General features: G+C 39.7%; 1 non-coding gene across 1 annotated transcript; it reads right to left on the bottom strand.

Moving 5' to 3' along the window:
- Nucleotides 1–668: 668 nt before the first annotated feature.
- Nucleotides 669–775, bottom strand: LOC141624555 (small nucleolar RNA R71). Its single transcript, XR_012534362.1, has one exon. It is a non-coding gene; the product is annotated as a small nucleolar RNA R71 (small nucleolar RNA).
- Nucleotides 776–9,479: the final 8,704 nt, after the last annotated feature.

Raw genomic sequence — 9,479 nt, forward strand, 5'->3', positions numbered from 1 at the left:
TTTCCTTTTATTGTTATTAGTTGTGTCTTTCTTCGCCTTGGGGAAGTAAAACTCCTCAAGGTTTGTTCTAATTGTTTTCGAGTTGTTTGATATTTTGCATGTCTAGAAGGTCACAAGGTGATTTGTTACCTTTTGACCGTGAAATTAAAAGAACCTTGACGAACAATAGGAGATTTGCTAGGAGGAATTTGAGAGGTATTAGTGAGGTTGTTCAACCAACTATTGAGTTCATCAACCCTTTTGCAAGAGAAGGAGAGGAGAACCCATTACACAATACCACCCAAAATCTACCTACAATGCCTAAATTCTCGTCACATTCCGTACCCACCGAGGAGAACCTACCCAATGGTACTCCTACACCACAACATCTAACCGGAAATTTTATTGCCAAATCCGCCTTTATCCAATTAGTCGAAAGGAGCCAATTTGGGGGGATGCCTAGTGAAGACCCTCATTCTCATATGGAAACCTTTTGCGACTATTGTGATGCGATCTCTCAAACCGGTGTGACTCAAGACCAAATTCGATGGGTCTTATTTCCTTTTTCTCTAATCGGCACCGCGAAACAATGGTTGAAGGGCCTTGATAAGGCCACTCTCGGAATAGATTCTTGGAAGAAGTTGGCTCTAGCTTTCTACAAAAAATTCTACCCACCGGAAAAGACTAACATGCTAAGAGCTCAAATTACGGGTTTTAAGCAAAAGGATGAAGAATCTTTGTATGAAGCTTGGGAGCGGTTTAAGGGAATTTGTCGCTCATGTCCTCACCATGGACTTAGCGAATGGTTCTTGGTACAACAATTTTGGAACGGTTTATATGAAGATTCAAGGAACATTCTCAACATGGGATCAAATGGAATGTTCAGTGAAGTTGATGACAATCAAACATGGAACAAAATTGAGGAAATGGCGGTCCATAACTCACAATATAGTAGACCTCGCAAGGCTACTAGAGGAGGAAAGCATGAAGTGGACTCCGTTACTCAATTGGGTGCTCAACTTAGTGCTCATATTGACACAATCAATTTGAAGTTTGAAAAAGCTATGGCTAGACTTGAAGAAGTCTCAAAATCACCAAAGCATCATGTTAATGCCATGACGGCATCCTCATCAATCCCAAGTGGGATATGTGAGAATTGTGGAACTTTGGGACATGACCAAAGTGAATGTAGGGGAACAAATGAACAAGTGAATGCTTTCCAAGCATACAAGAGTGGTACCCCTTATTCCAACTATTACAATGAAAACACCAAGTTTCACCCAAATCTCTCATACAAAAGCCAAAATGTTCAAAACCCTCAAACAACATACACTCCACCACCCATGAGAAACCAAAATCAAAGACCCTTTTACAATCAAAACCAAGGTTACTAAAATCAAAATCCATACAATCACCAAAATGACCAAGGTTTTGATATCCAAAAAGCGGTCCTCCAAATGCAAAAGAATCAACAAGAATTTTTCACTCAAATGCAAAAAGATAGTCAAGCAAAGGAAACCACCATCAACAACATTCTAGCTCACACCAAGATGTTGGAAACACAATTGACTCAACTAGCATCTTCAAGCTCACAAAGACAAAGGGGCAATTACCACCTCAAAGTAATCCCCAAGACATGAAACAGTTAGTGCCATTCACTTGAGAAGTGGTACAAGGTATGAAGCACCGAAGAAGCAAGTTGAGGATGAAGTTGTGGAAGCTAGTGATAAGGAAGAAATTGTGCAAAACTCCAAAGATGGAGAATCATCAAAAGAAGAAATTTCAAAGAGAAATGAAGACAAGGTCAAGGAGAAGGAGCCCATTGTGATTAGACTTCCTTTTCCAAGTCGTCAAGCCAAGCCCAAATTTGATGACCAACTTGGAAAGTTTATGGAAATTGTGAAGAATTTGGAAGTCTCAATTCCTTTCACGGAATTAATAAATCACGTGCCAGCCTATGCGAAATACATGAAAGATATCCTCACAAAGAAGAAGTCGATCCGGAAACTTGAGACTATCGCCTTCACTAAGGTGAGTAGTGCAATACTTCAAGGGAGTTCACCTCCAAAACTAAAGGATCCGGGAAGCGTCTCAATACCGTGTACCATTAACGACACAACGATCAACAAAGCCTTATGTGATCTAGGGGCTAGTGTGAGTGTTATGCCGTACACGGTGAGTAAAAGGTTGGGGATGGGAGAGCTTAAATACACCAACATCACACTCCAAATGGCCGATAGATCGACGAAGACACCATTAGGGATATGGGAAGATGTCCCCGTGCGAATTGGGAAGTTTTTCATCCCGGTGGACTTTGTCATTGTTGATATGGAGGAAGATTCCAACATTACAATCATTCTAGGAAGACCTTTACTACACACCGCGGGTGCGGTGATTGATGTGAAACATGGTGAGCTCACTCTAGAAGTGGGAGATGAAAGCATAACCTTTAATCTTGACAAGACTATGAGAGCTCCTCGTTTGCATGAACCGTGTTTCATGATTGATCATTATAGCCGAAAGGATGAAAGGAAGAAATCGGAACTCCAATGGAAGAAGAAAATTGAAGATGCTCCATTCAAAGAGCAAGTGAATTGTGACAAGGAGAGCTTGCAAAGCTCATCAAAATCAATCAAAGAAGAATAAGATGGCCTCATTGGCCAAGAAAAGAATTTGGGAAAGTTGTCACCATCAAATCAAGAGATTTTCAATGATCAACTTAATGAAGTTTGTGGTCTTTGGGACGACGAATTTGAAGGGATTTTTAATTCCTACATTGGTAATGCCATCGATCAAGACCGACAACAAGGGCTAAGGTCTATTGAAGACCTCTACCATGATAATGAACAAGCTTTTGATTACTTCTTCAAGGTGTTGAGCAACATCAACAACACCTTGGACATGCCCCCTTGACATCTCATCAAGAATGAGAGTTTGGTGGAGTCCTCCCTAAACCACCATTTGTAAATATTTTTAACTCCCTAACTTGCATTTCAATTCTTGTATTGCATTTTTGTCATCTTTGAATTTTTATTTACTTTGATCAAGATAATTGTCATGTTTGAGAGAAGTGAGGGAGGGACTAATAATTTCAATTGATGTGTAGTGCTTTAGCTTAGTGTGGAGATGGCAATTGCCTAGGCTATCCATGCTTTAGTAGTGCCCCCACAATGAAGAACACGAGATATAAAAAAGAATGGAAGAATGATAAGGGATATGCATTGTACACGGATAGAACTGAATCTGGGTACAAAGGGGCCGAATCCGAGCGGATTCAAGAGAATCCGCCCGTCTACAGACAATCCGACCGTATTGGGTAGAAGACGCACGTCCCTATGAGCTAAATTTTTGAATGATTTTTGACTGTAAGAGAATCCGGGCGTCCTGAACACCAATCCGCTCGTCTCTGAAAATCCGCCCGTCTTGAAAGGAAGACGCCCGTCTTCTTTGCTGAGGAAAACAAGAAAAATTCTGGGATCTGAAATCCGTCCGTCTTCTCAAGAATCCGCCCGTCCGTGTCAGCGAATCCGAGCGTCTTCTCTTAAAGACGCCCGTCTTTAGGCGAGTTTTTCCCAACCCAGAAAGTGCATAATCCGCCCGTCTTGAGCGTAAACCGCACGGATTGCCCCGATTCAATTTTTTCGGGCTTTATAAAACCCCTCCCACCTTCATTCATTCATTCATTCATAACACTACTTCAAAACATCAAAACCCTCATCCTCTCCATCACAAAAACAAAATTCCTCAACTACATTCACCAAAATCAAATCAAATCATCCTTTTAACAACAAATCAATCACTCCTTTTTCAATAAAAATCAAAACCAAGCACAAAATCTTCAACCTTTGAGTCGATTTTTGAATTTATAAAGGCAAAGCCTTTCACCTTTAAATCGATTTGGGTACACTACAAATTGAAGATTTTTCATTCTTTTCTTGGTTAATTCATCAATGGCAAGGACTAAGGGAGCAACAAAGGCAACAAAGGCACCAAAGGCTAAGACACATTCACAAAGGCAAAAGGCTCTTCAAGCAAAGAAAGCATTGGCTATGGTGGTAGCAACCCCAAACTTGGAAGTGCAACAACAACAACAACCTTCTATGGGAGCAACAACATCTACGACTCCGGAAATTGATCAACTTTTGCATTATCCGGAGGTAAATTTTATTTCCAAAACCCATAGAGATACTTTTGCCAAGTTTGCTAGGAAATCATTTCAATCCACCAAGTTTATTTGTGAAGATACCTTAGATAAGTTGGGTGTCCTTGAGCAAACTAGAGCCTTTTTCAAAGCAATGGGGTTGAAGAAATTGTTTGAATCAAAATAATTGACATACCCCTCCCTTACCTTGGAGTTTTTGAGTTCTTTGAAAGCAACCAAAGTTGACACTAGGGAGAACCTCGAGTTTCGTCTAGCTAATGTTAGTAGATGCATTTCCTTTAGGGAATTGGGTGAAATTTTGGGTCTTAGTGATGAACCGAGTTATTTTAAGAATTATGGAAAGTATGACCCCGACCCTCTTTGGGAGGCAATTTCCGGAAGGAAATTTGAGGATTTTCACGCGAGTCGTGCTCTTTTAGTCCACCATCCGGGCATAAGGGTATGGCACAAGGTCATAGGAAACACCATTATTGCAAGGAAAGATACCAACCATTTCACCAAACTTGATTTTATTCTTCTTGAATCGGCTTTGAACATTGGAAGAGTACACACCAAGCCTTTCAACTCTTTAAGGCTTTTGGTAGATAGATGGCTCAACATTGATTGTGGGAAGAAAAGCACTACCGTTATTGTCAATGGCGGCCTAGTCACTATCCTAGCTAAATACTTTGATCCTAACTTCAACAAGGATAACAAGTATGAAGCAAAGGAGGGTGGTCATCTTGTTGATATGCATACTATGATACACAAGTACAAGTGGGTTGCCCATAACCCTCTTGACACCAAGTATGGATGGCTCACTAGTGAGGCTAGATCGTTTACTTTGCCTTCAAAGATTTGTCGTCTAAGCGTCCACCGGACCAATTATCTACTTCCCCTTTCAAAACAGGCCGAGTATATTATCCGAAAACAAAAGGGTGAACTTGAAATGCCCTCCTCTTCCATTGTCACACCACCTTACCCTTTTGAGTACCAAGAGTTCAAGCCGGAAGGTGTTGAAGCAAGAAATGATTATTTGACTCTTCTCATGCAAGCAATGCACAAGCAAGCTTTTGAGGATCGGAAAATTGCTTACTTGGCTCAATATCCACCCCTCCTACACTTAGCTAGGCAAGGACTACTTGATCCATCATGTCCTTTGCCTAGTTGGGCGGATAGAGAAGTCCTATTTCCGGGTGCATCTAGGGTCGTTTCGGGTGACAATGAGGTTGTCGGTAATGAAGAGGTTGATGATAACATTGATGAAGAAGGAAGTGAAGAAGGAGAAGAGGATGGTGAGCAAGATGATGAGCAAGGTGAAGAAGAAAGTGAAGAAGCAAATGAAGAGGGAAGTGGCAATGAGACCACTTCTAATGAGGAAAGTGATGATGGTGATGATATGATGGAAGATTAGCAAGCCTTGGAGGCTCCTACCCTCTCATGGTTTGTCTATTTCTCTCTTTGTTTTAATTATTTTCTTGATCATTGTTGGAGTAGTCCTAGCACCATAGAGGAGTCACACCTCGGTACCATTGAGATGTTCTCATTTTATTGTTCCCACTTTCAAAATCCAAAATGACAAATTAGCTTCATGCATTGCATAGTGTGTGCATGAACTACACCCATCCTTGGACATTAGCAATAGTGTCTAACTCGGTTTGGGGAAGTTAATGCATACACAACGGGAGGTAATCTAAATTATCCTCTCCGTCATAACAAAAACCATGCATCATGTAGTGTAGACTAGTGTAGATTGCATTTAGTATAGAAATCATGCATCATCTTTGCATAATTTCCCATCATTTTTGGCCATTGAGAACAATGCCCATATTAGTGTGGGGATGGAGAATTCTAACTTAACTTTATATTCCAAAATGATAAAAATTGAAAAATTTTGAAAATCATAAAAATTTGAAAATTGAAAAGCCAAAAACATGTTTATTTCCTTTTGTAGTGTAGTCTTGTATATATTGTTTGTATATATTGTGTTTGTTCTATCCTTGCATTAGGATGTTTATATTAGTTGCATCATAGCATATAGTTGCATTTAGATAAAAGTTTTGAAAAATGCCTAATTAGGAACTTTGACAAGAGCAACTAAGCCATTACAAATACTTGTTCAACTTAAGACTTTGCCTACTAGAATGGTTGTAAAACACCCTAGATAGTGTCATACTAGTGTCTTTTGACCCATGACCCAAAGCCTAGTCAAGGGTTTGCATGTGAGTCACCTATCCAACCCCGTTATGCGATGTGGACTTGGTTAACTTGTCTAGGTGACCTTAATTGACCTTGTGGTAAGGCAACCCAAAAATATTTTCTATCAATAAGCTTGAAGTGCTCATTTCAAAGAATTTTGTCATGTGGAAGTAATCTAATGCCAAGGAAACCTCAAATGTTATGAATTGTTGAATGTTGAGAAATTTAATTTGTTTTGATGGAGGCGTACCACTTCGATGTGCTTTGGAGCGGGATCCATTGAATTGGGCCCCCACACGGTTGTGAATTCGGCCGCCCAGAGACAGAGTGACTATCACTCCGAAAAGCTATTGTCTAGAGGTTAACCGGTTGCCTAATAAGCGATTGGCGAAAGCAAAGGACACTAGCCTGGAAGGGACAAACCCCATCTTAAATTTTTGAAATGTGAAAGTGAAATGAGGACAATTTTGAATACTAGTCATATCCACCCGTTGTGTATAAAGATTTGAGCATTTCATTCCCAAAAAGCCTTTTTGTCAAGCCACTTTGTCGAGCTTGGGACGATCCATGACCTTTACTTTTGTAGAGAATTCGAGACTTGTCATGTCATATGCTACTAGCATCATAGGGATCATCATTACACCACCATCTGATCGCTCTTGACGAAAGCATTTGGAAATTGAGGACAAAAGTAGTCTAGTTTAACACCATTTGGAGGTGATTTAGTGCCATCCTTTTAGCCTTAGTAATTTGTTGAACTAGTATTTGTGAAGGATTACATGCTCTTAAATTTGTTCCTCTTTAGTGCCTCCGCCGCTTGATGAGGAAGTGGCTATTCTTTTGTAGATGCATCCATTATGTGATTTTGTGTGCTTAATGTTTGGATGTGTCGCCATTTTGGCAAGACCCACCTTGCCTTGCAAGAAGGCATCCTACCTCATGGTTGTCTTGTTGTGAGTTGAAGGGGCGGAGTGAGACCCGCTAATTGTCTCATATCGGCTATGTTATTAGGTTAGTTTAAATAATGGTCCTAGTCTTTGTCACCTCTTTACTCGGGACGAGCAAAGGTTCGGTTTGGGGATATTTGATGTGACCATAATTAGCGCATATTTAGCCCCCGAATTAGCCTTGTTCCCATGCTTTTTAGTGCATATTTGGGTCGTTTATTATCTTTAGTTCTTTGTTTTGCATATTCTTTGAGATTTTGATCCCTTGGTAGGAAAGGAGTAAGAATCTTGCATTTTCATAGCAAAACGAGACTAAATTGATCGAATCCAATGACCAAGCATCAAAGAGAGACAAGTTTAGAAGGCCTTTGTACATATTATAGTAGATGAGCAATGTTGAGAAAGGATCCTTGAGTCCACAAGGAATTTATGAAGAAAAGGGAAGAAAAGAAGAAGAAATCTTGCTGAAGAACAATCCGTGCGGATTGACTACAATCCGGCCGTCCTCCACCTGCACAATCCGTGCGGTTTCATCCCAAGACGCTCGGGTTAGCACTGCACAATCCGCCCGGATTCCTCCAAAGCCGCTCGTGTTCCACCGCCAGAATCCGCCCGTCCCGACAATAATCCGCTCGGATTCCTCTACAGCGCAATTTCGTCTTCTCCAAGCTACAAAGAAAGAAGCCCTTCCTTCGAAAAATACCGGCTCCTCCCTGCTCAATCTAAAAAGTGTAATTACTAGTTTAGCCGTTAGTTAACTCTAATGCATCCCCCTAATTTCCACTATAAATACCCCATTAGTCTAATTAGAAGGACATGTTCTTCTTATCAATAATTAGAGTAGTTAATACAAATCAAATCTCTCTTTAATTTTGTAATCAACAATTAATCAAGTTCTAATACAAGTTTTATTTCCTTAATCTCTCTTTTGTTCATCCTTTATTTTGGGTAATTGAAGATTGTTTGGGTTATTATTGGGAGATTGACAACCTCTCAATCAAGCATCAAGTACTTCTTTTATCTTTGCTTTATTATTGGAATCATTAGTAGGTATAATTCTCTTAATCCCTCTTTAATTATTGTTAATTACTTTCATTTATTCATCATGTTTCCTTTTGTTGGTATGATTGACAACCTTGCTAGCATGATCAACATGATAATGACTGAGGAGTCTCTTAGCTAGGGTTAATGGGTGATTAGGGGAAACCAACATGGGGAATGATTCATGCTTAAATTAATATGCTTTCATGTTTTATTTGCTTGCTTGTTTTGATCTCAACTCATGCACATGTTATATTTGATGAAATGCTAAGCCTATGAATCCTTGCATTTACCACCATCTCCTATCTTTTCAATGAGACTTGTAAGACTTAACCCAACTCGAGTCTCATTAGACCATGCATGTTGTTGAGTAGGGAAGACTAAGTCGACTTGTAGGTGTTGTACAATCTAATCGATTCGGCTCTGGGACCCAAACTTTCCTAGGATTGTAAGATATAACCCAACTCAATCCATCACAACAATAATTGCTTGCTTATAATTTGAGAACATGTTTGTATGATCAATTCCCATGATTCCCCTATGATCCCATGACACCCTAGTGCTTTTTAATCAATTGTTTACAACCCTTTTATTTTATCTTGCTTGTTTATTTCCATTGATATTTTAGTTTAATGACCTTCTACATCAACCCAATTTGTGACACCCCTAAGACACCACTAGTTGCAATAGAAATCTCATTTCAATACCTGTCCCTTGGGATCCGACCTTTACTTGCCTCTTTACTAATTGTAGAGTTGTTTGTGAAGCTATAAATTGTGTTTTGATTCGGACGTGACCCAACGACCACACCTTAAATTGTGAACACGAAACAGACCGATCAATGAGTTATATAGATGCAATCAATTTATTATTGTTGGATTTAAGTTAGTTCATGTCATATAGTTCATAAGAAGATTTGGATCCCGGAGCTGAATCATTTGTGACTTTACAACACCTACAAGTCGACTTAATTCTTCCTGTTAGACTACATGCATGATAAACCAATTCCTAGGGAAACTTACATCTCGGAGCCGAGTCGGTTAAGACTTTACAACACCTACAAGTCGACTTGGGTTTTCTCTATTCAACTCTACGCAAGGTCTAACAAAGCTTGAGTTGGTTTATATCTTACAAGCCTTGTTGAATAGATAAGAGATGGGCAAAAAATGCAA

The sequence above is a fragment of the Silene latifolia genome, chromosome X, assembly GCF_048544455.1.
Source record: "Silene latifolia isolate original U9 population chromosome X, ASM4854445v1, whole genome shotgun sequence".
NCBI lineage: Eukaryota > Viridiplantae > Streptophyta > Magnoliopsida > Caryophyllales > Caryophyllaceae > Silene > Silene latifolia.